This window comes from Leopardus geoffroyi, chromosome B4, assembly GCF_018350155.1.
Source record: "Leopardus geoffroyi isolate Oge1 chromosome B4, O.geoffroyi_Oge1_pat1.0, whole genome shotgun sequence".
Classification (NCBI taxonomy): Eukaryota; Metazoa; Chordata; class Mammalia; order Carnivora; family Felidae; genus Leopardus; species Leopardus geoffroyi.
Window position 1 is genome coordinate 17,103,766 of NC_059341.1, and position 24,768 is coordinate 17,128,533.

The 24,768-nt window shown below is 43.0% G+C and overlaps 1 protein-coding gene and 1 long non-coding RNA gene across 10 annotated transcripts in view; one reads left to right on the top strand and one right to left on the bottom strand.

The window, feature by feature from the left end:
- CACNB2 (calcium voltage-gated channel auxiliary subunit beta 2) overlaps nt 1–24,768 on the top strand; it is a 390,684-nt gene that overhangs the window by 297,324 nt on the left and 68,592 nt on the right. The gene's annotated exons all lie outside the window — the stretch shown is intronic.
- LOC123589991 lies at nt 9,484–10,034 on the bottom strand. The gene is made up of 2 exons (XR_006708551.1): nt 9,852–10,034; nt 9,484–9,615 (listed from the first exon to the last, which is right to left on the bottom strand). It is a non-coding gene; the product is annotated as an uncharacterized LOC123589991 (long non-coding RNA).

The following is a 24,768-nucleotide window of genomic DNA, read 5'->3' on the forward strand; positions in this document are numbered from 1 at the left end:
TTTATAGCTACCAACAGAGCCTCAATTTAACAAAATTCTAGTGCTTAGTATTTAAAAGAGGCTTGCACTTTAAGGAAGAACATAGAGTTTTCTTTTCCATCACGCATGTACTGACCACATTTTGGTAAAGGAGTTTCCAATGTCATGGGGTCTGAATTTAAGAACACTGGTTTCTTTTTCTCTGTACAGGTCAATGTAATTTGGTTTTCATTCGTTATCCGGCTTATTTCTAGAGCTTTCTGGGCAAGATACTGTGTTAGGTACATCTGGGGAGGTAGATGTGTATGGGAGGCAGTTTATGTCATTTCCATGCCTCATTCTGAAGACAGAAGACCACACAGAACGAGTGCTATGAGCACAGTGCTGTGGGATTTCAAAAGGAGCAGTGACAGGGACGCCTGGGTGGCTCAGTCATTTGACTATCCGACTCCTGATTTTAGTATATGTGCTGCCGAAGCAACACTCGACTCTTGATTTTAGCTCAGGTCATGATCTCACGGTTCATGAGTTCAAGTCCCATGTCAGGCTGTGTGCTAACAGTGAAGAGTCTGCTTTGGATTATCTCTCTCTCCCTCCCTCCCTCCCTTCCTTCCCCCCCTCCCCTCTGCCCCTCCCTTGATTGTGCTCACTCTCTCTCAAAATAAATAAACTTAAAAAAAAAAAGGAGTGGTGACAGTTTATGACTGGAACACCAGGAAGTTTCCTAGAAGTGGTGGGATTGTAGCTGAGCTGTGGAGGATAGATGATCTTTGAGAAGCTGTGATTGTTTTTTTAAAGTTTATTTATTTTGAGAAAGAGAGAGTGTGTGTATGGGGGAGGGGCAAAGAGAGAGTGGGAAAGAGAGAATCCCAAGCAGGCTCTGTGCTATCAGTGCAGAGCCCAACACAGGGCCTGATCCCATGAACCATGAGATCACGACCTGAGCCAAAATCAAGAATTGGACACTTTACCGACTAGCCACCCAGGGGCCCTGAGAAGCTGTGATATCATTGGAGGGTTTTTCACGATGAAGCAAGAGAGTAGCATGAGCCAGAGCATGGATCTGAGGACAGGTGAGGGTCAAGGGTCTATTTTAGAATCGATAAAGCAAGAGGGTACAGAAGGATGGAGGCAGGGCGAGGGATGGCAAGCAGGGGTTGATCTGGGTTAGAAAAAACTTTGAATGTTACTTTCTATATGAGGATGCTTGTTCTTTAGTTTTGTGGAGATTTTTAAATCGGGGAGTGAAATGTCCTGAGCTGTACTTTTAGTGAAGTAATCTGGTCTCAAACTAAGCACACTGGATTCAAAGTTTAAGGAGAAAGGAAGTGAGCTGGTGAGTTGCATAGTTGGACCAGAAGTAGCAGGTCCTGAAGTGGAGAAGTGACCGTAGGACTGGAAATAAAGGCTCCACAAGGAAAAGTCACCCAGGCTGGGCGAATAATCAGATGTAAGAGGCAGAGGTGAGATGGTTGATAAAGGTCACATCCTGATAAGTATCAGTAGATGTGCTGAGTGACACTGGTTCGTATTACCGAAGAAATTAAGACCTTGGCCAAATCATTTTGCAATGGCATGTTTCGTTTTCTCTGTGCAGGATTTCTCAGAGCTTCTAATGTGCTAACATGTACTGTGAATCTCCTAAAAGATGGTGTTGTCCCACTTCTCAAACTTAGTTGTCCATGGACACCCTTTAAAAAAAAAAAGAATTTCTAGGGGCGCCTGGGTGGCGCGGTCGGTTAAGCGTCCGACTTCAGCCAGGTCACGATCTCGCGGTCCGCGAGTTCGAGCCCCGCATCAGGCTCTGGGTTGATGGCTCAGAGCCTGGAGCCTGTTTCCGATTCTGTGTCTCCCTCTCTCTCTGCCCCTCCCCTGTTCATGCTCTGTCTCTCTCTGTCCCAAAAATAAATAAACGTTGAAAAAAAAAATTTAAAAAAAGAAAAAAAAAAAGAAAAAAGAATTTCTAAATCATGTATTACTTTCTGGAAAATTATTTTGGGACATGCTACACTTTATCTGGAGATGATGTAGTTACTCAAAAGTGGGGAATTGAAATTAGTATTTGGTTTGGGCCAGAGACAGTAACTTGACATTGGGATGTGTTAAGTTTGGAGTGCCTTGGACTATGAACCTGGAAGCATCTAGAAGGCTGCGAGGAACGCAGCTTAGAAGGAAGGTTCGGTTATGAAGAAGAATTTGGAGTTATTGTCTAGAGGTGATCATTGAATCCATAACTTGAATGAAGCTAACTAGAGAATGCTGGGGAGCACTTGTCTGAGGATAGAAGGAAGAGAACTGCCAAAGGAGGCTGAGAAAGGATGGTCCCAGAGCAGGAAAACTGGGATCTGGCTCTTTTAGAATATTAGGATAGGACTTTGAAGACCAAGGAAGTGTTTGGCAGAGGGATCCAGGAGGAGAACTTTAAAGTTTGGAAAGTAAGGCATCACTGGCCTTGGAAAGAATAGCTTTAATAGAACATCACACGGATGGGAGTCCTGCCTAAGGAGTCTTGGAGTGTTTTCAAGAGAAAGCATGAATGGGGCACCTGGGTGGCTCAGCCAGTTAAGTGTCTGGCTGTTGATTTTGGCTCAGGTCATGATCTCACACATCATGGGATCAAGACCCTCACTGGGCTCTGCACTGGCATTGCAGAGCCTGCTTGGGATTCTCTGTCTCCCTCTCTCTTTGCCCCTTCCCTGCTTACATGTGCATGCTCTCTCTCTCTCTCCCCCCCCCTCTCTCTCTCTCTCTCAAAATAAATGAATAAATGAATGAATGAATGAATACACAAACTTAAAAAAAGGAAGTGTGAACAGAAAGTACATCATATTCCTTATTTAGAGAATGGTGTCAATGAAATAAAATAGTATTTTTTACTTTTTATTTATTTATTTTGAGAGAAGGAAAGAGAGTATGTACACAAGTGAGCACAGGAGAGAGAGAGAGAGAGAGAGAGAGAATCCTAAGCAGGCTCCATGCTGTTAGTGCAGAGTCTGACACAGGGCTCGATCTCATAAACCGTGAGATCATGATCCGAGCTGAAATCAAAAAGTCGGATGCTTAATTGACTGAGCCACCCAGGTGCCCCTAATGAAACTTGATAGGAGGAGCAAGATTCAGATTTTTCTTTTTTTCCTTAAGAATAGAGGATTGGGGGGGGCGCCTGGGTGGCTCAGTCGGTTGAGCGGCCGACTTCGGCTCAGGTCATGATCTCGCGGTCCGTGAGTTCGAGCCCCGCGTCAGGCTCTGTGCTGACCGCTCAGAGCCTGGAGCCTGTTTCAGATTCTGTGTCTCCCTCTCTCTCTGACCCTCCGCTGTTCATGCTCTGTCTCTCTCTGTCTCAAAAATAAATAAATGTTAAAAAAAAAAAATTAAAAAAAAAAAAAAGAATAGAGGATTGGGGCACCTGGGTGGCTCAGTCGGTTAAGCGTCTGACTTCATCTCAGGTCATGCTCTCACGGTTCGTGAGTTCCAGCCCCGCGTTGGGCTCTGTGCTGACAGCTCGGAGCCTGGAACCTGCTTTGGATTCTCTGTCTCCCTCTCTCTCGCTGCCCCTCCCCTGCTCGTGTTCTGTCTGTCTGTCTGTTTCTCTCTCTCTCTCAGAAATAAATAAATACTTAAAAAAAAAAGAATATAGGATTAACATGGTGAAGTAGAACATGATTAAGTAGAAGCAAAGAAAAGAATGTGTAATGTGGATTATGGGGATACTTGCTTTCCTACTAAGTTCCTGCAATAGTAGTTCTCAAATGTTGGCCTGTGCCAGAAGCCCTGGGGGAGGGGGGGCAGGAAAACACAGACTGCTCAGCTTCAGCCCCAGAGTTCCTGGGTCAGCAGGTCCCTGGTAGAGCCCAAGAAATGGCATTTCCAACAAGATCCAAGGTGGGGCTGATGCCGTTGACCTGGGGACCACAATCTGAGGGCCTCTGCCCTAGAGAAGGGATAACGTGGAACCCAGGCTGCAGGTGGAAGGTGAACGTTGAGAGGGAGAAAAGACACGTCTTTGTCAGACAATGACCAGAAGTGAAGGAAGCAACAGTGGATAATGACATGTAAAATTTTGAAGTCAGGTTAGACTATAGATGGCAGCCACTGGAAGTGAAGAGTTAGGAACTAGAATCCCAAAAGTTGTCCCCGTGGATATTGAGACAAGGAAGAAGGGACAGGGTAAAGAAAATGCTGTGAGCCCAGGGGCACGTGGGTGGCTCAGTTGGCTGAGCATCTGACTCTTAGTTTTGGCTCAGGTCTGCATCTCATGGTTTGTGAGATCAAGCCCCACGCTGGGCTCTGTGCTAACAATGCAGAGCCTGGTTGGGATTCTTCCTCCTCTCTCTCTCTCTCTCTCTCTCTCTCTCTCTGAAAATAAATAAGTAAACTTAAAAAAAGAAAAGAAAAAAGGAAATTCAGTGAGCCCAGTGCTGAAACTATCAGGAAAGGTGGTGTAGGGGAAGAAAAATTATTTTTCTTCTACTCTCCTAGGTTCTGTGGCTGGGGCTGTGTAAAATTAGAATGACTAAAAGATTAATGAGAGAAAGACAGTTTCCCCACACGTGTAGCGCACTTTCTGTGGGAGATAGCTCAGTGAAGAGCAACTCAGGGGGGACATTAGAACTTGGGTTCTGTGGCATCTTACAAAAGAACAGTAAATTTTCAGGGATGTGACGAGACAAAGTAAAAGAGCGTGGCATTTTTTAGTATGGCAGATTGTGGGAAGGCAAATATACGGGGGAAACTAATGGAGTGAGGTTTATCTGTGCGGGTCTATCTTGGCACCAACTTTCCATCTCCCTCATGGCTGTAAACTTTCCACGAAGAGGGGATGTATGGCAGTCCCCATCTTTCAAGAGTTTTTACTTATGGTCTCTTAAGGGAGGCTCTGGGAAGGTGTCTTCCTGCATCTCCTCTCACTGGTGTCTCCAACTCAAAAGAATACTTATGCCAAAGTGGCATATTTTCGGGTGGCATATTCTGCTCCCCTATAAGTGGAAGGAATCTGCCTTCTGTGAAGTAGGTTACGATTGTTGGTGTCCTGTGGTGTGGAAATGCTATCCCAGAAACAAAGGCGATACCAAACTCCTTCAGTTAAAAAAAACAAAAAGAAGTAGGAGAGCACAAGGCTTCCATTGCAGGAAGTCACGAAGACATTGATATGATCAGGCTACCTTACTATTTTAGCTAAGACAGAGTCAAGGAGGAAGAGCGTCTGATGAGAAGAGCAAGTTCTTACATAGTATTTTACATCCACTACTTTCATCTTCTCAAGGACCCTGTGCGGTTGATACTATTATCTCGATTTGACCATTAAAGACATGAAGTAATGAGAAGTCAAGAAATTTGCCAAGTTCACATGGTTGGTAAATGAGAAGACCTGGGATTGGATCCAGTCTATGGGGAACTTGATAGAATCTCCCTGTGCTTATTTGGTGCATTTGACATTCTGTCATCCTTTTGCTAGGTCCCTTCTCCAGCTACCAGGGCCTGCTGAGGAGAATGCCAGCCCCAGGGACTTGTCTTGAGGTGCCTCCCGGAGTACTCTGGCTTGGGGAATGTTCTAGAGTTGCTGTTACCTAGACATGATGGGACATAGGTCGGTTTGAGTGCAGATGGGGAAGGCAGCATGTCAAACTTCAGTGCCGGGGATTAGAACAGGAAGCTGGATGAGGCAGAATGTTCAGAGTGCAGACCCAGAGCTGACAAAGGAGCCCAGGCCCTCCAGAATGGAAGGCACAGGGCAGGTGCCATAAGGCAGGAGAGCATTTCATTGGGTACAGTGACTCTACTTCTGTTCATCATAAAATTTTTGTTTTCTCTGCTCCTTGGGTCTATACAATTCTCAAATTAAGATGTCTGTAAAGCCCAAAACTGTACTATTCAGGCACAGTTCCAACAGTCTTAAGGAATGAATGGTTTGCAAAACACCTAGATGCTACATTTCTCTGTCCTTTATTTAACATTTTTTTTAATGTTTATTTTTGAGAGAGAGAGAGAGTGAGTGAGCTTGAGCAGGGGAGGAACAGAGAGAGAGAGGGAGACACAGAATCTGAAGCAGGCTCCAGGCTCTGAGGTGTCAGCACAGAGCCCAGTGCGGGGCTCGAACCCACGAACTGTGAGATCATGACCTGAGCCAAAGTCAGATGCTTAACTCACTGGGTGACCCAGGCTCCCTTCTCTCTGTCCTTTAAAAAAAAAAAAAAAAAAAGGGGCGCCTGGGTGGCGCAGTCGGTTAAGCATCCGACTTCAGCCAGGTCACGATCTTGCAGTCCGTGAGTTCGAGCCCCGCGTCAGGCTCTGGGCTGATGGCTCAGAGCCTGGAGCCTGCTTCCGATTCTGTGTCTCCCTCTCTCTCTGCCCCTCCCCCGTTCATGCTCTGTCTCTCTCTGTCCCAAAAATAAATAAACGTTGAAAAAAAAAAAAAATTAAAAAAAAAAAAAAAAAGCCATCGTTAATCGAATCACAAGATTTGACAGAGGAAACCCTTCCTTACTGCCCTATGCCCATTAACACATCCAACAGAGTGAATAGTGTCTCTTTACCAAAGTGATTTTTTCATTTCCTTGCTAGATATTTATCTCATCACCTAAACACCAGTGCTTCTAATTATTGGGAAATAATAAGTGCAGAATGTGGTAAATAATGTGAAGAGGTGGCTCACCGGGGGCTAACGGCTGAAGATAGAATCCAGGTGGTAAGGGAACCCCAAGATTTGGGTGCTCCTTCCTACTTCCTCTTAAGAAGGCATCTCAGGGGCACCTGGGTGGCTCAGTCAGATGAGTGTCCGACTCTTGATTTCAGCTCAGGTCATGATCCTACAGTTGGTGAGTTCGAGCCCCGCATCGGGCGCTGACGGTGCAAAACCTGCTTGAAATTCTTTTTTTTTTTTAAATTTTTTTTTTTTTCAATGTTTATTTATTTTTGGGACAGAGAGAGACAGAGCATGAACGGGGGAGGGGCAGAGAGAGAGGGAGACACAGAATCGGAAACAGGCTCCAGGCTCTGAGCCATCAGCCCAGAGCCCGACGCGGGGCTCGAACTCACGGACCGCGAGATCGTGACCTGGCTGAAGTCGGACGCTTAACCGACTGCGCCACCCAGGCGCCCCAGACCTGCTTGAAATTCTTTGTCTCTCCCTCTCTCTCTCTGTTCCTTCCCTTCTCTCTCCCCCCGCCTCTCTCTCAACATAAATAAACTTAAAAAAAAAAAAAAGGCATTTCAGTGCAAGGGGAAGCAAACAGTGCAGGAATGACTCTCATGCTCTAGTGTACATTTTTATAAAGGAAAAAAAGAATCACTACTAGTATTTCAACCTATTTCTTGGAACATATTTCCCATCATCAGGGAATCAGTGGCAAAGTTTGTAATATCAACCTTACATAAGATAGGATCTCTTCGCTTGAAGAGATTTTTATGTATCCTGGATTAGATCTGGGGGGAAATGCTTGTAGACCTGGGGTTTGCGGGATGCAAAGGACTTGGAAACATTCAAGCATTTCCTCCGTGGTTCTTGAGTTTCGCCTCGCTTCTCAGCCCACTCGATGCGAGAAAAGCAACCTGGTTAATGGGGGCATCAGAAATCAAGAAGCAGCCATCTGGGTGATTGCATCGAATAGATTTTCAGTTGCAGTTCCTGAAAAGGTTTAGAACCATCGTAACAGGTCTGGCGTTACCGGACCAGATAGTCCGGTAGGCTCCCACCTGTTCTTGGCTTTGTTTCCACTTTTGTTCATAGACCCTTCAGGCGTAAGCACCGTGTTTCTGTCATCAGCTGTCTCCAATCTGTCATGTCGATTTAGCACTGTTTTAAACTGGATTGTGACAGAATTTGTTCAATATGAAGTTTGCGTGATTCTGCGTGGATTAAGAAACAAAATGGCTTTAGAACCGTGTTCTCCCACTAAACTACCTTTCTCCCCCTGCAGAAAATGGCCATTTTCTTGTTCCTTTTCTTCCACCAAAGAGGGAGGAGGCTTTTCACAAATAGGGAGGTACCACCCCAGTGCCCCCTATACCCACATATTCATCCGCGACCTAGCTCTTTCTGTCTGTCGGAGAAACATTTTTGTTCCTCCAAGCCCTGGCGGCCACCTAGTTCATTATCAGCACTACAAACACAGACACACTAGTGAAACCTGCATTTTCATTGCATTTAACTTTGAAAGCATGTGTATATCAAATAATGCTGGTCATATCATTGTCTACATGTAGATAGGACTCAATTGATTACACTTTTATGTATTCCTCATAATCTCTTGTGGTTTTCAGTTCAGTGTTTTAAGAGCTATATAAAGTCACTTCACCAAGGTAGTTGAAAGAGGTGGTCCAACTTCACAGTTGGCTTTATTCCAACACCCCCACCCCAACCCCATCTTCCTTTTTAAATTTTTTTTTTCTTAAAAAAATTTTTTTAAGTATTTTTATTGACTTTTGAGAGACAGACAGAGCACAAGTGGGGGAGGGGCAGAGAGAGAGGGAGACCCAGAATCCGAAGCAGGCTCCAGGCTCCGAGCTGTCGGCACAGAGCCGGACGCGGGGCTCGAACCCACAAACTGCAAGATCATGACCCGAGCCAAAGTCAGACGCTCAACTGAATGAGCCACCCAGGCGCCTCCCTGTCTTTGTTTTCCCAGTGCTCCAATTCCAACCTGTGTCCTAGTCCATTAAGGCTACCTTAACAGAATCCCATAGTTCAGGCTTATAAACAACAGAAATGTATTTTTTACAGTTGTGGAGGCTGGAAGTCTTTGCTCAGGGTACCAGCATGGTCTGTTCTGTGTTGCAGACAGCCATTTTCATGTCGTACTGTCACGTGGCCAAGAGAGGGCAAGATAGCTCTCTGGGGTCTCTTTTATAATGACCCTCATTCAGAGGCTCTGCCCTCAGGACCTCATCACCTCCCACAGGCCCCGCTTCCTAATTACCATCAACCTTGGGAGTTAGAATTTCAATACATGAATTTGAGGGGGGGGGGACAAAAACGAAGTCCCTATAAAATTTATCTTACTGGATTGAATTTATCTTACTGGATTGTTCCTAACTCAGTTGATTAACTTACGCTCTTTCTGAACAAGCCAGAATATGCATAAATAAAAATAAGCAGAACCACAGCAGCACATTAAAAAAAGAAGAAGGAAAAAAAAGAAGAATCTAGCCATTGACCACATTGAAAAACTGCCTTCTACCCACTGACCTCTGCAACGATGGAGGTCACCGAGATTGGCCATACGAATAGAGGTACTCTCTACCTAGTATGATTTTTATATTTTTCTGTTCACTAAAAGGCTTCTCTGTCCCACCGACAGCACCCTGGGTGTTTTTTTGAAGTCTGGTCATTCCTTAATGAGCGTTCCTGGTGGAGCCCTACCAACGTATAAACGATTTAGTGTGGATGAAGGTTGTCGTATTTCTTCCTGACATCAGGCTTGGGTGAGGGGGCCAAGACGAAGCAATCAGAGACTGTCAGGTAAATTTATTTTCTCCACCACTCGGGTTAAAATCAGGTCTTGGTGCTACAGAAATTCATACTTCATGGAAAAACCCATCATATCCCATGTTGTGAAACAAAAGTAACCTCAAAAAAAAAAAAGAAGAAATCGTTCTTTTTTTTTTCTTCCTTCCTTGATTATAGACCACATTTAAAAACTGTTTTTGAGGGGCGCCTGGGTGGCGCAGTCGGTTAAGCGTCCGACTTCAGCCAGGTCACGATCTCGCGGTCCGTGAGTTCGAGCCCCGCGTCGGGCTCTGGGCTGATGGCTCAGAGCCTGGAGCCTGTTTCCGATTCTGTGTCTCCCTCTCTCTCTGCCCCTCCCCCGTTCATGCTCTGTCTCTCTCTGTCCCCAAAATAAATAAACGTTGAAAAAAAAAAAAATTTAAAAAACTGTTTTTGAAAAAATAGACATTGTACGAGTCTCGCATGTGTATATGGACTTTTTGTTCAAACAGCTCTGTAATACTGATGTTTACTTTCCTGCCAATGTTCCCCTTTATGTCAAAGCAAAACATTGGTTTAGTAGATGTTGATTCTCAGTATTTGCTCCAGTACAGTGTCCCTCAAAGTGCGATGGCCCCAGATCAGTAATATGGGCATCATTGGGAAGTTGTTATAAATGTAAATTCTTTAGGCCCTACCCTATATCTACTAAGTCTTGAAGTTTGGCTGTCAGTGTAGGCGGGAAGGGCCCACCCTCTGTGTTTCAACACACCCTGCAGGGCATTTTTAATTTAAATTTTAGTTAGTGCTCATCACAACAAGTGCCCTCCTTAGTACACTTCACCTGTCTAGCCTATCCCTCCACCCACCTCCCTCCATCAACCCTTAGTTTGTTCTCTATTGTTAAGAGTCTCTTGTGGTTTGTTTTCCTCTCTCCTCTTTTTCCCCCTCCCTATATATTCATCTCTTTCTTTTTTTTTTTAAGTTTATTTTAAGAGAGAAAGAGAGAGAGAGAAAATGAGCAAGGGAGGGGCAGAGAGAGAGAGGGAGAGAATCCCAAACAGACTAACGGAGCTCAAACTCATGAACTGTGAGACAATGGCCTGAGCCAATTCAAGAATCAGACGCTTAACTGACTACCCCACCCAGGCACCCCAGTTTTGTTTCTTATATGCCACATATGAGTGAAATCATATAGCATTTGTCTTTCTCTGATTGACTTATTTCACTTAGCATAATACATTCTAGCTCCACCCACATTGTTGCAAATGGCATGATTTTATTCTTTTTGATGGCCGAGTAATATTCCATTGTACATATATACCACATCTTCTTTATCCATTCATCAGTCGATGGACATTTGGGCTTTCTCCATGGTTTGGCTATAGGAGAGAAAGAGTGCGCAATAGACATAGTTTGATACATGTATACATTTTGGCTAATGCTGCTATAAACATTGGGGGTGCATGTATCCCCTTGAATCTGTATGTTTGTATCCTTTGGATAAATACCTAGTAGTGCAATTGCTGGATCATAGGGTAGTTCAATTTTTAGTTCTTTGAGGAACCTGCATACTTTTCTCCGGAATGGCTGCAGCAGTTTGCATTCCTACCAACGGTGCAAGAGAGTTCCCCTTTCTCTGTATCCTTGCCAACACATGTTGGTTCTTGTGTTGTTAAATTTAGCCATTCTGACAGCTGTGAGGTGGTATCTCATCATGGTTTTGATTTGTATTTCCCTGATGTGAGCGATGTTGAGCATCTTTTCATGTGTTTGTCAACCATCTGGATGTCTTCTTTGGAAAAGTATCAGTTCATGTCTTCTGCCCATTTCCTAAATGGGTTATTTGTTTTTTTGGGTGTTGAGTGTGATAAGTTCTTTATAGATTTTGGATACTAACCCTTTATCAGTTGTGTCGTTTGCAAATGTCTTTTCCCATTCTTTAGGTTGCCTTTTGGTTTTGTTGATCGTTTGTTTTGCTGTGCAGAAGGTTTTTATCTCGATGAGGTCCCAGTAGTTCATGTTTGCTTTTGTTTCCTTTGCCTCTGGTGACGTGTCTAGTAAGAAGTTGCTGCGGCCAAGGTCAAAGAGGTTACTGCGTGTGTTCTCCTCTAGGATTTGGATGGTTTCCTGTCTCACATTTAGGTCTTTCATCCATTTTGAATTTGTTTTTGGGTATGGCGTAAGAAAGTGGTCCAGTTTCATTCTTCTGCATGTCGTCATCCAGTTTCCCCAACACTATTTGCTGAATAGACTTTTTTCCAGTGGATATTATTTCCTTCTTTGTTGAAGATTAGTTGACCATAGAGTTGTGGGTCCATTTCTGGGTTTTCTATTCTGTTCCATTGATCTATGTGTCTGTTTTTGTGCCAGTACCAGACTGTCTTGATGACTACAGTTTTGTAATACAGCTTGAAATCTAGAATTGTGATGCTTCCAGTTTTGTTTTTCTTTTTCAGACTTTCTGTGGGTATTTGGGGTCTTTTGTGGTTCCATACAAATTTTAGAATTGTTTGTTCTAGTTCTGTGAAAAATGCTGGTGGTATTTTGATAGGAATTACATTAAATGTGTAGATTGCTTTGGGTGGTATAGACATTTTAACAATGTTTATTCTTCCCATCCATGAGTGCGGAATGCTTTTCCATTTCTTTCTGTCCTCTTCAGTTTCTTTCATAAGTCTTCTATAGTTTTCAGGGGATTTTAATCTGCACTCATGGTTGAGAGCCAATGCTCCAGTGAAATACCTGCCTTGTATTTCTTCTGGTTCTTGTTATCTTTACTGTGTGTTCTTACTTGTAGTAAAATTCAACCTTAACTTCACTACCTCAACCAAATTTTCCAATTTCAAAGTATTTTCTTACTTCTGGCTTTTGAGGTAGACTCATACAAAGTGTGTAAACGACTTATTTCTCTAGTAAATTGGTAAGGAATTTAAATTAATAGTTGGAGGGAGGAGGAAGTTGAGATTTTTCTGCCAATACTTAGTTTACTTACTATTCTATATTTCAAATAATCCCAACCACTTTATACACACACTTGTGGTGATACCACTTAAGGATGCCAAGTTTAACAGAATTTCCTTGTCAGAAGGTGCCTCATGTAAAGATAATGGAAGTTTCCCAGAATAAGAACAGCTATGTGTTAGGTCACTGTGAGAATAATACCAAACAGAATCATGGCATCAGTCAGGGAAATTAAAGTTTACATTTAGAATCTACTGTCAGATCTTTAGAAAATCAGACCCTTTTATTTACTTTTTTCTTTAAGTTTATTTATTTTGAGTATGATTCAGGGAGGGGCAGAGAGAGAGAGAGAGAGAGAGAGAGAGAGAGAAAATATGAATCCTAAGCAGACTCCACGTTGTTAGCATAGAGCCCACCTGGGGGCTGGAACTCATGAACCGTGAGATCATGACCTGAGCGGAATTCAGACGCTTAACCAACTGAGCCAGCCGGGTGTCCCTATCTACTCTCTTTCAGAATTAAGAATTCACAAGAAGATGACGACAATAGTGGCATACTGAGTGAAAAATAGGACTTCATACCAGTGAGAAATTAAGAATTCATCCAATAAAGGGGCGCCTGGGTGGCTCAGTCGGTTACGTGGCCGACTTTGGCTCAAGTCATGATCTCGCCGTTATGAGTTCAAGCCCCGTGTCGGGCTCTGTGCTGACAGCTCAGAGCCTGGAGGCTGCTTCAGATTCCGTGTCTCCCTCTTGCACTGTCCCTCCCCTGCTCATCCTGTGTCTCTTCCTCAAAAATAAATAAACATTAAAAAAAGAATTTAAAGAATTCATCCAAGTAAACTCTCTCACTAATGGTTGAAGAGAGTTCCATCACACTCGTTCAGTTAGCTTTCACTGATGGTTCAAATATGAAAGAGTCGCTGCTTTGGAGGAGCTCAGAGTCTGGTGGAGAAGCCCAGAACACTTACAGAATCGGACAAAAACCACCATGTCAGGAGCCTTTGTCTGAGACTCAGCCCTACCATAATACCTCAATGGTTGACTTCACTGGGGAAGAAAGATCAGCTATGGCCAGGAGCCCAGGGTAGCATTTTATAGTCCTGAGTTTAAACTGGATGTGACCCTGGCCAGCCAGTTGTATGACTTTAGAGACATTATTTTTTGATCCTCAGCCTCCTCTTTTTTAAGACGGGGGGGAAGAGGCAGGAAAATAATACCTGTCTCTAGATACTATGAAACTGGCATAGCGTAACGCTTCATTTTTTCAAGAAATTTGTAGTAAATTCTAGCTGTGGTGTCAGGCAATGTGCTAGGGACGGATAAAACCAAGGTAAAATCCCACTGTGACGGATGTCACCGCATCCACTTACTTGTTCAAGCTCGACCCACCCTCCATTCCTCTCTGTGCACGTCCTCAGCTTCGGTTATTTGTCTGTGTCCATATCTTTCCGTCTCTGCCGCTGCCACGCTAGCTTGTTCACCTGGATTATGAATATCAGAATAGCCTTCCCAACTGTCTCCTTCTTTCACCATCGCCTCCCCTGATCTTCGGTCCCCATACAGCCAGAGTGATCTTCTTAACACTTAAATTGGATTCTGTCTGCAAACCTCTTGTGGCTTTCCACTGCTGTAAGGTAAATCAAGACCTCTTACCAGGGTTTAAAAAGCAGGGCAGGAACTCGCTTCCGTTGGCCCAACTTTCCCGTATCATTTCCTGCCAGTCTCACGCCCCACCTTTCCCACCCCATTGCCTCACAGCCCCTCGGGTCTTCCTTCCTGGCCTCCTCAGCCCTGCCCTCCCAGGGTCTTTCTGTTGGCCTGTTAGGCTTGGAATCTCTTCTGTCCGTTGGATCACTGACTTACCTCGCAGGTCCCAGCTAGGTATCCTCTCCTCCGAGATTTCTTGACCACTGTCTTTCCTACCACCCTGTTTATTTCCTCCTCAGAACTTTCACTTAGTAGTTTATAGATTGTGTCATGCATTTACCTCCTGCCTGGCTTTCTTTGTCACAATTAGGTTGTAAGTGCCAGGAGGCCAGCATTCTTCCTTGACTGGTTTTTCACTGTACCTTCAGGGCCGACCCCAATGCCTTTCTCACAGTGGAAATAAACACTGAATGAAGAAAGACAGTCTCTCTCTTCTCTTGAAGTAAGCAGTGTAGTGAGGGGATTAAGTCCAATGGCCATTTATAAAGTAGCATGATAGCAATGATAGGGAAGGATTCATCCCTTAGGGGCATCCAGGAGAAACTATTACCAAACACTTACAAGTAAGAGAAAGCATCTTAGAGAAAATCATGTCTAGAGAGTTCCAGGATCTCTAATAAGTAACTGTTTTGGAACTTAGAGCATTTATAATTAATTTCTTACAGTTTTGACATCAAAACAATGTTTTTAATTTTCTGGTGGTGTTGTTATCACCTCCTTAAGGGGGAACCTTTTCTAGACAGGATGTTCCTAATCACCATCCTCTCTGCCCAATGAAATTATGTCCCACAAATATACTGTACATCTGGCTGTGTACTCTGTATATATCTGTGCTTTACACATAAAAAGAGTTAGTTTTTTTTTCACCTTCTAAGAGGAAATTTTTGGCCCCTTGGGGGTACAGTTGCCCCCATTGAAAATGCATGTATCAAAGCATTTTAATATAGACCATGGGACTAAGTTTTCAAGAAAATGCCATTGATATGGCTTTGTAGTACTTGACATTTAAATGTCAAGTGCACTGTGTACTGTTTAAAGAAAAAGGTGTTTTTCCCTCCATTGGGGGGAAAAGATGAACATTTTTTTAAATGTGATATACATGCTTATCGAAGTAAAAAAGTCACCATGCGAATTGTAACGGAAGTTCACATAATGATGTCTGCCAGCGTGTGATGGGGCACCTGCCTCCATGAAGAGCATGAAAAGATATATTAGAGGAACTTGTATTTTTAGGGGAAAAAATGTGACAGACAAATGCACAGTAATCATTGCACCGTTCGGGAAGGAACATGTGGGGGCTGGTTGATTCTGAGAGTACTTGATGATATATTAAGGAAGATGACTTAGGAAGAAGGTGTCGCCTAAGAGATGATTTAGAAATGGTAATTAAATTATTAGGTAAATGAGTGCTGATAAAGTTACCTGGAAGAATTAGGGCTAGGAGAGCTGTACTGAAGGTTCATGGAGATAAGAAAACACTTCCAGAGAGGGTCTGTCATCTGGCTTATATCCTGCTGTCACTGTCGCTAGAGGTCAGTGCTGTTGGGAACACGTTCATTAACACAGGTAGATACTACACGGCTGTTCCTTGGACAGTGAAGAGTGTACGTCCCTGTGGGAATGCTCCTAGAGGAGTTTTTAATCCTGGAAGGTAGCCCGAGGGCAAATCGTGTATCACTCCACACTTCCACTTGCTTATCTTTCAGGAATTTTAAGAAGGTTAAAGCCCTGGTTGGTTAAATGGTTTCAACTCTGTGGGCTCCATTTGTATTCTTGCTGTTCTTTGGCCCCTACAAATGGACCCTGCTTCCGTATTATAATAAGAAGGGCATAACCCAGAACGTGGTGGCCTTCTAATTCTGTACTCTTAGCAGAATTTCTTTTCATTAGCCAAGTAGAATTGAGCTTTGCTGATGTGCAGTGAAATGAGGCATGACTTAGCTTGATGGTCCATGAAGGATGCTCAGTGAGGGTGACATTTGGTTCCTTTGCAGCTGATGTTTCTATTTATACCCAGGATAGTTTTTGCAGTAACACAAGAGACAAGCTATTTCCCGGTTTTACGGACATATACATCCTTTTATTTCATTTCCCACTTAACCAGCCTCCTTGTTGCCAATTACTATTCTTCTCTATTTAATGTAATCTTCACTTTCTTGACAGGTTAATGTAAATCATCACTTTCATAATGCATCTCCTTCGTGCAACTTCCTGCCAATCGTATTCCCTGCAGACTGCTGAACTTTATTAACTGCTAACCCACGTGGCTGTCCTTTTTCACCATTTTTTTCTAGGACTCCAAGGTTTAATCTGTTTCTTTCCCTTAATGCCTCTTCTGTTCAGCTGCCTCTCAAATCCCCCGGTATCTCATGCTTATAGCTTTCCTTCTGTTCTTTCTTATGGTGCCCCTGACTTCTGCCTTCCATTCCTGGACATAGGATGCGGACACATCATAGTTAATATACATAATGATTCTCCTTTCATACTAACTTCAAAACCAAGTGTCCCCGCCTAAGTTCTAGCAATATTTGGATACATGGTGGTCACCCCAGTTCATTCTTCCTTTGATATTATATAAATTAATCTTGTGAATTCCTTTCAGACCTTTTATGTCTTTTTACCCAACCAGTGTTCCGACCGTGGAGATTGCTTGCTACTGTGTATTTTGACACATTATGTACGTGTAGTGATGACTGCACTAAGTAAATGGACGTTACATGAATTTTATTTGTTATTTGAGCACTTAAGTAACAAATGATAAAGGATATTGGATGACTATTGTTTGGATGAACATATAGCACAGAATATGCCCTGTAAGAAAGTTTTCCCCTTGGATACAAATTCATAGATTATTGCTATGATATTGACCACTAAGAATTTTTTTCTGTTTTTACATGATATTGGGATATTTTTTTTTGCATTTTTAGGGTGATAAAACATATAGAGTGTATCGTTTTATTTTTTTTAATTTAACATTTATTTTTGAGAAAGACAGAGAGACAGAGAGTGACAGAAGGAGGGGCAGAGAGAGGGAGACACAGAATCCGAAGCAGGCTCCAGGCTCTAGGCTCTGAACTCTGAGCTGTCAGCACAGAGCCCCATGCCTGGCTCGAACCCACGAACCATGAGATCGTGACGTGAGCCGAAGTCCGACGCTTAGCCTATTGAGCCACCCAGGTGCCCCAAGTTTATCATTTTAAAGTCTACTGTTCGCTGCTGTTAAGGGTATTCATTCACCTTGCTGAGCAACCATCACCACTGTCCCTCTCCAGAACTTTTTCATGTTCTCCATCTAAAGCTCTGTCCCTGTTAAGCACTAATTGTTCATTCCCCTCTCCAGCAGCCCCTGGCACCTAACATTCTACTTTCTCTCTCTCCGAATTTGACTGCTCTGGGAGTGGTACTGCCTCGTATAAGGGAGATCATACAGCAATTGTCCTTTTGTGATCGGCTTATTTCACTTAGCATAAGGTCTTCAGGGTTCATCCACATTGTAGTATATGTCAATTCCTTTCCGTTTTAAAGCCGAGTTATATTCTCTTCCATGCATCTCCCATGTCTTGTGTATACATTCATCCGTCGGTGGACAGGTGGGTTGTTTTCAACTTTTGGCTGTTGGAATAATGCTGCTATGGGCACGGGTGTGCCAATACACCTCCAAGAACTTTTATTTATTTATAATTTTTTAAATGTTTATTATATTTGAGAGAGAGAGAAAGAGACAGAGCGCATGCAGGGGGAGGGGCAGAAAGAGAGGGAGACAGAATCCGAAGCAAGCTCCAGGTTCTGAGCTGTCAGCACAGAACCTGACATGGGGCTTGAACTCACGAGCCATGAGATTATGACCTGAGCCGAAGTGGGATGCTGAACTGACTGAGCCATCCAGGCGCCCCAACCTCCAAGAACTTTTTAATTTGTTTTTTTTTTTAATGTTTATTTATTTTTGAGACAGAGAGACAGAGAGACAGAGCGTGAACAGGGAAGGGGCAGAGAGAGAGGGAGACATAGAATCCGAAGCAGGCTCTAGGCTCCAAGCTATCAGCACAGGGCCAGACGTGGGGCTCAAACTCACGGACAGTGAGATCATGACCTGAGCCGAAGTCAGATGCTGGACCGACTGAGCCACCCAGGCACCCCTACCTCCAGGAACTTTTAAAGAAAACTCAATTATGTACAGACAACTTACGCTATTATGTTAGACTATATAAATTGAGGCATAAATTGAGTTCCTCCTACACAGTATAGTCCCTTATTTTAAAATGCTGCTGGATAATAGTACTTTCCAATTTAAATATGTAACATCTTCCCCTGGTCGAATAGTGTGCTGTTTTTCAGCAACTTCTTTTTATTGTACAAGAAAATTAGGAAAAAAATGTTTAGAGACCTGAATATAAAAATCAACTTATTTTTAGTAGAATATATTTGTTCTCAACTTGGCTAATCGTTACAGATAACTACCAATCTTGGATTGTAAGTATTGTAAGCTATGGAAACATTAGTTTGAAAAATAAATAATAAGGTTTCTTAAGGTGTTTGGTTGTAGGTGAATTTATATCTTCCTACGCAGTAGCAATTCGAGATAAAAATATTGAGGTCCTAGTTGGAAAACAAATTTAAATATTGTCTCCACAATATTACACAAATAAAATATTGTGTAAGTCTAGAAAACACATGAAAATATCATCCTAATTAACTTTCATGTTTCACTATTGATTTGCATGTGTTAATTTTTACTTGTATTGATTCTAAGAGTTTTTATAAACTCCACGAAGATGAAGATTTTGTCTGTTTATTGCACACAGAAATCATTAGATATTGGATGCATATAAGTGAATAATTATATCATTTAGAAATGATATAGATTTAGAAATCCGTAGATTCCTTTATGCCTTAAGGTGAAATTAATAGACAGAAAACAGACCCCCCCAAAATCACAAAGGACATAAATAGTATCAATAAAGTTGTGATTTTTTTTTCACGATTTATTACCATTCTAATTTGAATGACTAATTCAAGGCCTATTCTAGTATGAAGGACGTAAAGAAGGTGAACTTTTACAAAGCTTTTTCAAAATTTTTGCCTTTAATAGTAATGCCTTTTAATGCTTACTTACTTATTTTGAGAGAGAGAGAGAGAGAGTTGTCGGGGGGAGCAGAGGGAGCCGGAGAAACAGGAGCCAAAGCAGGTTCCATGCTGCCAGGGCAGAGCCCCACGTGGGGCCTGATCCCACGAACCCCGAGATCATGACCCAAGCCGAAATCAAGAGTCAGAGACACTCAACTGTCTCTGGTCACATAGGCATCCCCTGTGTGACATTTTTAAAGAACATAGAGTTTGGGTTTTTCTAAAAAGTCTAAAAAAGGAATAAATAAATAACAATAAAAAGAGCTCTGATTGCTGCCTTAAATTCACACTTGTAATTGTGAATACTATAATGTCATATACTGATAGCACCAGGAACATAGGACTCGCCCTTTGAGCCTCCCGGCCACCTTTGCTGTGTTCTGCAGAAATGCCCGTGTTCTCTGGAACAGTTGTGGAGGAAGGAGTGGCCAAGACCATCCGACTGGACACGTGCTTTTCTGGGCTGTGGCCATCGTCTTAGAGCTCCATGGAGCCCACCTCCAATGCAGAGATCACCCCTGTGCTGTGGCGTCCCAGGTCCCTCAGGCTTCACGGAGTCATGTAATAGTTCTGCCAGTCAGGAGCTAAAATTTTTTTACCTGGATGCTATTCCATGGCATGACCAGTTTTGAAATTAAATTCAGCAAACATAGCAAATAATGTCTTCTCCCCTTTATATTGTTATCCATATGATAGCTAATTTAAAACATTCATAATATTCTGGATGCTGTAAATCAATTGGGCGTCCTTACCACCATTTTGTAAAGGTAGAGTATTAACATATTTGGGGTTTCTTTTAAGAAAATCGTATTTTATTGCTTGTTTTTATGTGTGTGTGTATACACACACACACATACACACATACGTCTTTTCAAAAGACCAATGAAATAATGGAAATCCATAATAAGACATGGAAGAAATTGGGGGTGTTGTTTTAATTCATGTTGTATCTTCTCATTTGTGGTTTTTGTTAGAGTAACGTAAGGCAGGTTGGGGAGAAACAGAGCTAGTCTTCTAGCCCAATATGTTGGACGTTTGCTTCCACATTTATAATAAGTCTTTCTGTCAATAGTGAGCTCTTGAAGGTTGAGTAGGGATAAGTTCTCATGGAAGGGTCCCCAAATCCATTACTTTACAGGATTTATGTGGTAATGGTTCTGATGTTTAAGTAGGAATGATTTTTTTTATATCTGTAGGAAGATTTCAAAGTATTCACCCTTTTTTTTCCTGTAGGAGTTCTGATAGATACAGATGTGGAGGTTGAGTTCATTAATTGTTCCAGGGAGAATTTGGCAGATTACAATGCGTTTCTAAAAAAGGGACTTCCCTTTTTGTCAACCTCTCTCCACCAGTGTTCCTCCCTCAGTTACTCTCATGTCTGGAGGGCACTGTTCTCAGGGTGCTTGGTTTGTCCAGCCCTGTCTTCTGACCTTTGTCCAGAGTGATTCTGTTGCTGTCACCATCTTCTCTGGAGTGACCTCACTCTGGGTTTCACTTTCTGGTTTGGCAGCACTCTCCCCCCACCCCCACCGAGTTCCCTTAAAATCCAGTGTCCGTGGTTTTTCCCTTGATTCTGTTTACATAAATTTATGTTTTCAAACTGATTGCCCTTTGTTTAAAGCATTTTGGTAAAATCTCTCTATTTTTTGGCCATTGTACTTCTATCCAAGTCTAGACCTCCTCAGTTCAGTTGGGAGATGCCAGTGGCCCCCAATCTGGCCTCTGTCATCGCAGGATGGAGTTCATCCATTATCTGGTAAGACATATCGCTACCTCAAAGTACTACAATCTTTTTGGAGCTTCAGAGAGAGGGCTGAGGTGTCATTTTTTTTCCCATCTTGGATGTTCATTTATTCTGAAACCAGATGCCTCTCCACCCTCACAGTCAACAGTTCATCCGGTTCTGGGGAGAGACTACTCTGTCTTGGCCAGTTGCCCACGCAGAAACTAGCAGCATGAGCTCGATCCCCAGCAGCCTTGACTGCACAGTCTTTCTCCAGAACCCTGCAAAATGTCCAAGGATCCTGGGTGAGAAGATTCACAATAAAAGTTTATGAAAATGTGTAAAGATAGAAATAGTTTCTCACACTGCCCAGAAGAGAGCAAATAAAAGCTATTTATTAACCATAGGTAGTGTTTTAATATAATCCGAGATGGTTTTCCTACCTTCTCCTCTCTCCTCAAACTAATTATTCATTCACTTTTGGGTTTTTTTTTTTCAGTTTTTTTTTTCCACTTATTTAGTTTATTGATCTCACTTCATGCCGAGAAAACAAGTTAACAGATGGTAGCACTCTCATCTTGCCACCAGCCTGGAAACTCGTCTTCATTTGGGCTCCGTGTTTCTGCCTTCCCTCCTGTTAGAACAGAGGAGGCATCTCCCCTGCTGTCAGATTCCTTTGTTTTCCTGTTTCTCACCTCCCCGGGACTTCCTGCCTTTATTCATCTTCTCTTTCCTGCAGCATCCAGTCTTTCTCTTTCTACTGGATCATTCCATCAGCATGGCATGCTGTGGAGGTGCCCGTCCTAAAAGCCCTATGTCCCAGCTCCTTCAGCTAAAGCTTCATCTCTCGACTCCCCTTCCAAGCCAGATTTTCTCAAACGAATGGTCTGCACCTAACGCCTCCTTCCTCACCCCTCTCCTCACTGCCCTCTCCAGTTCAAACTCTATCCCCTCAATTTCAACAATTCCAACAATTGTTCCAAGCAAGGCCAGCAATCGCTGTGCTGCAGATAAGTCAAAAGCTTTGTTTTCTCTTATTCAACTTGTCAGCCTTCAGGATGGTTGACCACTCTTTCCAACTTGAAGTGTTGTCTGCTCTTGGCTTCTGTGATACCATGTTCTTTGGCCATCCCTTGCCAAGTTTCTCTTTCTGTCTTTCTGTCTTTTTTTCAGGGTGGGGAGGAGTAAGCTCCTCCCTTTATATTTAACCTCTCAAAGTTAGGATTCTTCGGCACTCAGAACATGGCTCACTCATCTTTTCTTTTCTCTCTACTCTCTCCACTCCGAATTCCAATTTATACTTATAGCCTCTATAGCATCTCCACTTAACGTGTTCATTCAGACCATCTCCAAAACGTTTGCATCACCAAAATGTACCCAGCTTTACCACTACAACACTAGTCCAAGCCACCATCATCTTTCATGTGGGCTCTTCTTCTCTTCCTCCTTTCCAACTTGTTAAAGAAATAAAATTAGAGAAAATTGACACCATGAGAATTTAAGTGGGGGGCAAGTAGAAATGGAAGAAGAGAGAATGCATTGGGGGATATTTATTTATTTATTTATTTATTTATTTAGAACAGACTGTAGTAGAACAGACAAGTAAAACAGACTATAGTGAGCCAGTGGGAAGTGGGAAGGAGCCCAGAGGCAGGAGTGCAGGCTAAGAAAATGGGGGAAATATGAAAGTTTTGACTAGATGTCTTAATCCTTGGACATGTCAAGCTGTGGTTAGTCGACTGGAAATTCTTGGAGGCAGTTGGATATAGACAAATAGAACCAAGTCTTCGGGGCCAAATATATAGACCTAGGAACCAGCCATTTTAGGTTATACCTGAAGCCATGGGAGTAGGTCTAATCACTTAGGAAAACTCTATAGGTGAGTAAATAAGAGTGTCGGTCCTGCTTCCCAGCCTCCTGTTGACTTCTTACGTCTCCCTTCTGTTTCTTCTTCCAACCCTAAGTCCGCATTCCTCCTGTCTTCCCAGCCGCACATCACCTACATTTACCCCTGAGTATTCCCCTCCTAGGATACTTGCAGGGTGAAGCACGGTGTCCCGGGAACCTTTTCAGCCTCGTTATTAACAGAGATAAGCACATACATCCATGTTCTTTATAAAGGTTTTGGCACTTCATAATATTCAATTATCTAGACCTAGTAGGAAAGTGACAACACTTGACACAAATACAGTCACACCCTCCCGCACCCAAACAGGGATGGATTATCTGACATTCCAGTTCTGGTGCACGAGGCCAAGAATCTCAAAGTAGCAAACAAAACTCTCCAGTACTTAAAGTAATTAGAACATCTAGGCACTGAACTGGAGTCTGTTTTTGTCTATTCTACCTACACTTCTAAAGAGCTTGGTTTTCCCCCTGGCTGTTGATTTTGAATTATAAGAAAGTCTTACGTGGAAATTTCTCTTGTGATTTGGCAGAAGGAAGAAAATCAGATTCCTTTGTGGTCACTTCGTTTGATGATCCATTACGGGTACTAGCAATTGATGAAAGACTAAGAGACTCTCACTTAAATAGAACTTCATATCCTTCATCCAAAAATCCTGGCTTTCTGGGGGCACCTGGGTGACTCAGTCGGTTACGCATCTGACTTTGGCTCACATCATGATCTCATGGTTTGTGGGTTCGAGCCCCGCATCGGGCTCTGTGCTGACAGCCTGGAGCCTGCTTCGGATTCTGTGACTCCCTCTCTCTCTGCCCCCCCCCCACTTGCACTCTGTCTCTCTCTCTCAAAAATAAAACATTAAAAAAAATTAAAAATCCTGGCCTTCTGGTCATAGGACAAGTTCTAGACCAACAGCTATTAGAATGTGTTAATAGGGGTGTCTGAGTAGCTCAGTTTGTTCAGTGTCTCAATTTTGGTTTCAGCTCAGGTCATGATCTCACAGTTCAGGGGTCTGAGCCCCACGTCAGGCTCTCCGCTCTCAGCGTGGAGCCTATTTGGGATTCTCTTTCTCTCCCTCTCTCTCTGTGTCCCTCCCCTGCTCACTCTCTCTCTCAAAATAAATAAACTTGAGAAAAAAAAAAAAAAGAACTGTGCTAATGAACTAACTTACGTTGAAACAAGTCTAAACAAAAGTGGAATTTAAATGATGCCCAGATAACGTTGAAATAATGTTTTAAGTGCAATAAGATGAAACAGAAAGGCAGTCTGACTTTTTTTTTTTTTTTAGAAATAGACTCTTTTTTTTTTTTTGAGACAGAGAGAGACAGAGCATGAACGAGGGAGGGTCAGAGAGAGGGAGACACAGAATCCGAAACAGGCTCCAGGCTCTGAGCTGTCAGCACAGAGCCCGACGCAGGGCTCGAACTCACGGACCGCGAGATCATGACCTGAGCTGAAGTCGGCCGCCCAACCGACTGAGCCACCCAGGCGCCCCCCCATTCTGACTTTTTTAAAGACTCTGAAATAATCCATTCTAAAACCATTCAGCTGAAATGATACATTAACATCGCTATCTCCTTTTGTCACAAACATCAAAAATTCCTAGTTGTGGTTGGACTGCTGTTCATGCTTCACTGTTAGATGCTCCACACTCACAGATCCATCTGCATTCTCAGGGAATGTGGAGATCCAGAAATATTTATTGAGTGCCCAGTATATGCCAGGCCCTGGGAAACGGTGATGCATAAGAGGTAGTTTCTACCTCGACGGGCTTATTACCCTCTGGTGAATTTACAGTCTGGTAAGACAAGACCTGCATGAAAGACACAGGGCAGAGCAAAGTGGCAGATGTCGGGAGCCAGGGGAATGGCATACACATGAAGTGCGAGAGGCTTCCACAGGGGGGAGAATCCCCCCCCCCCCCCAGGACCCCAATGTCTTT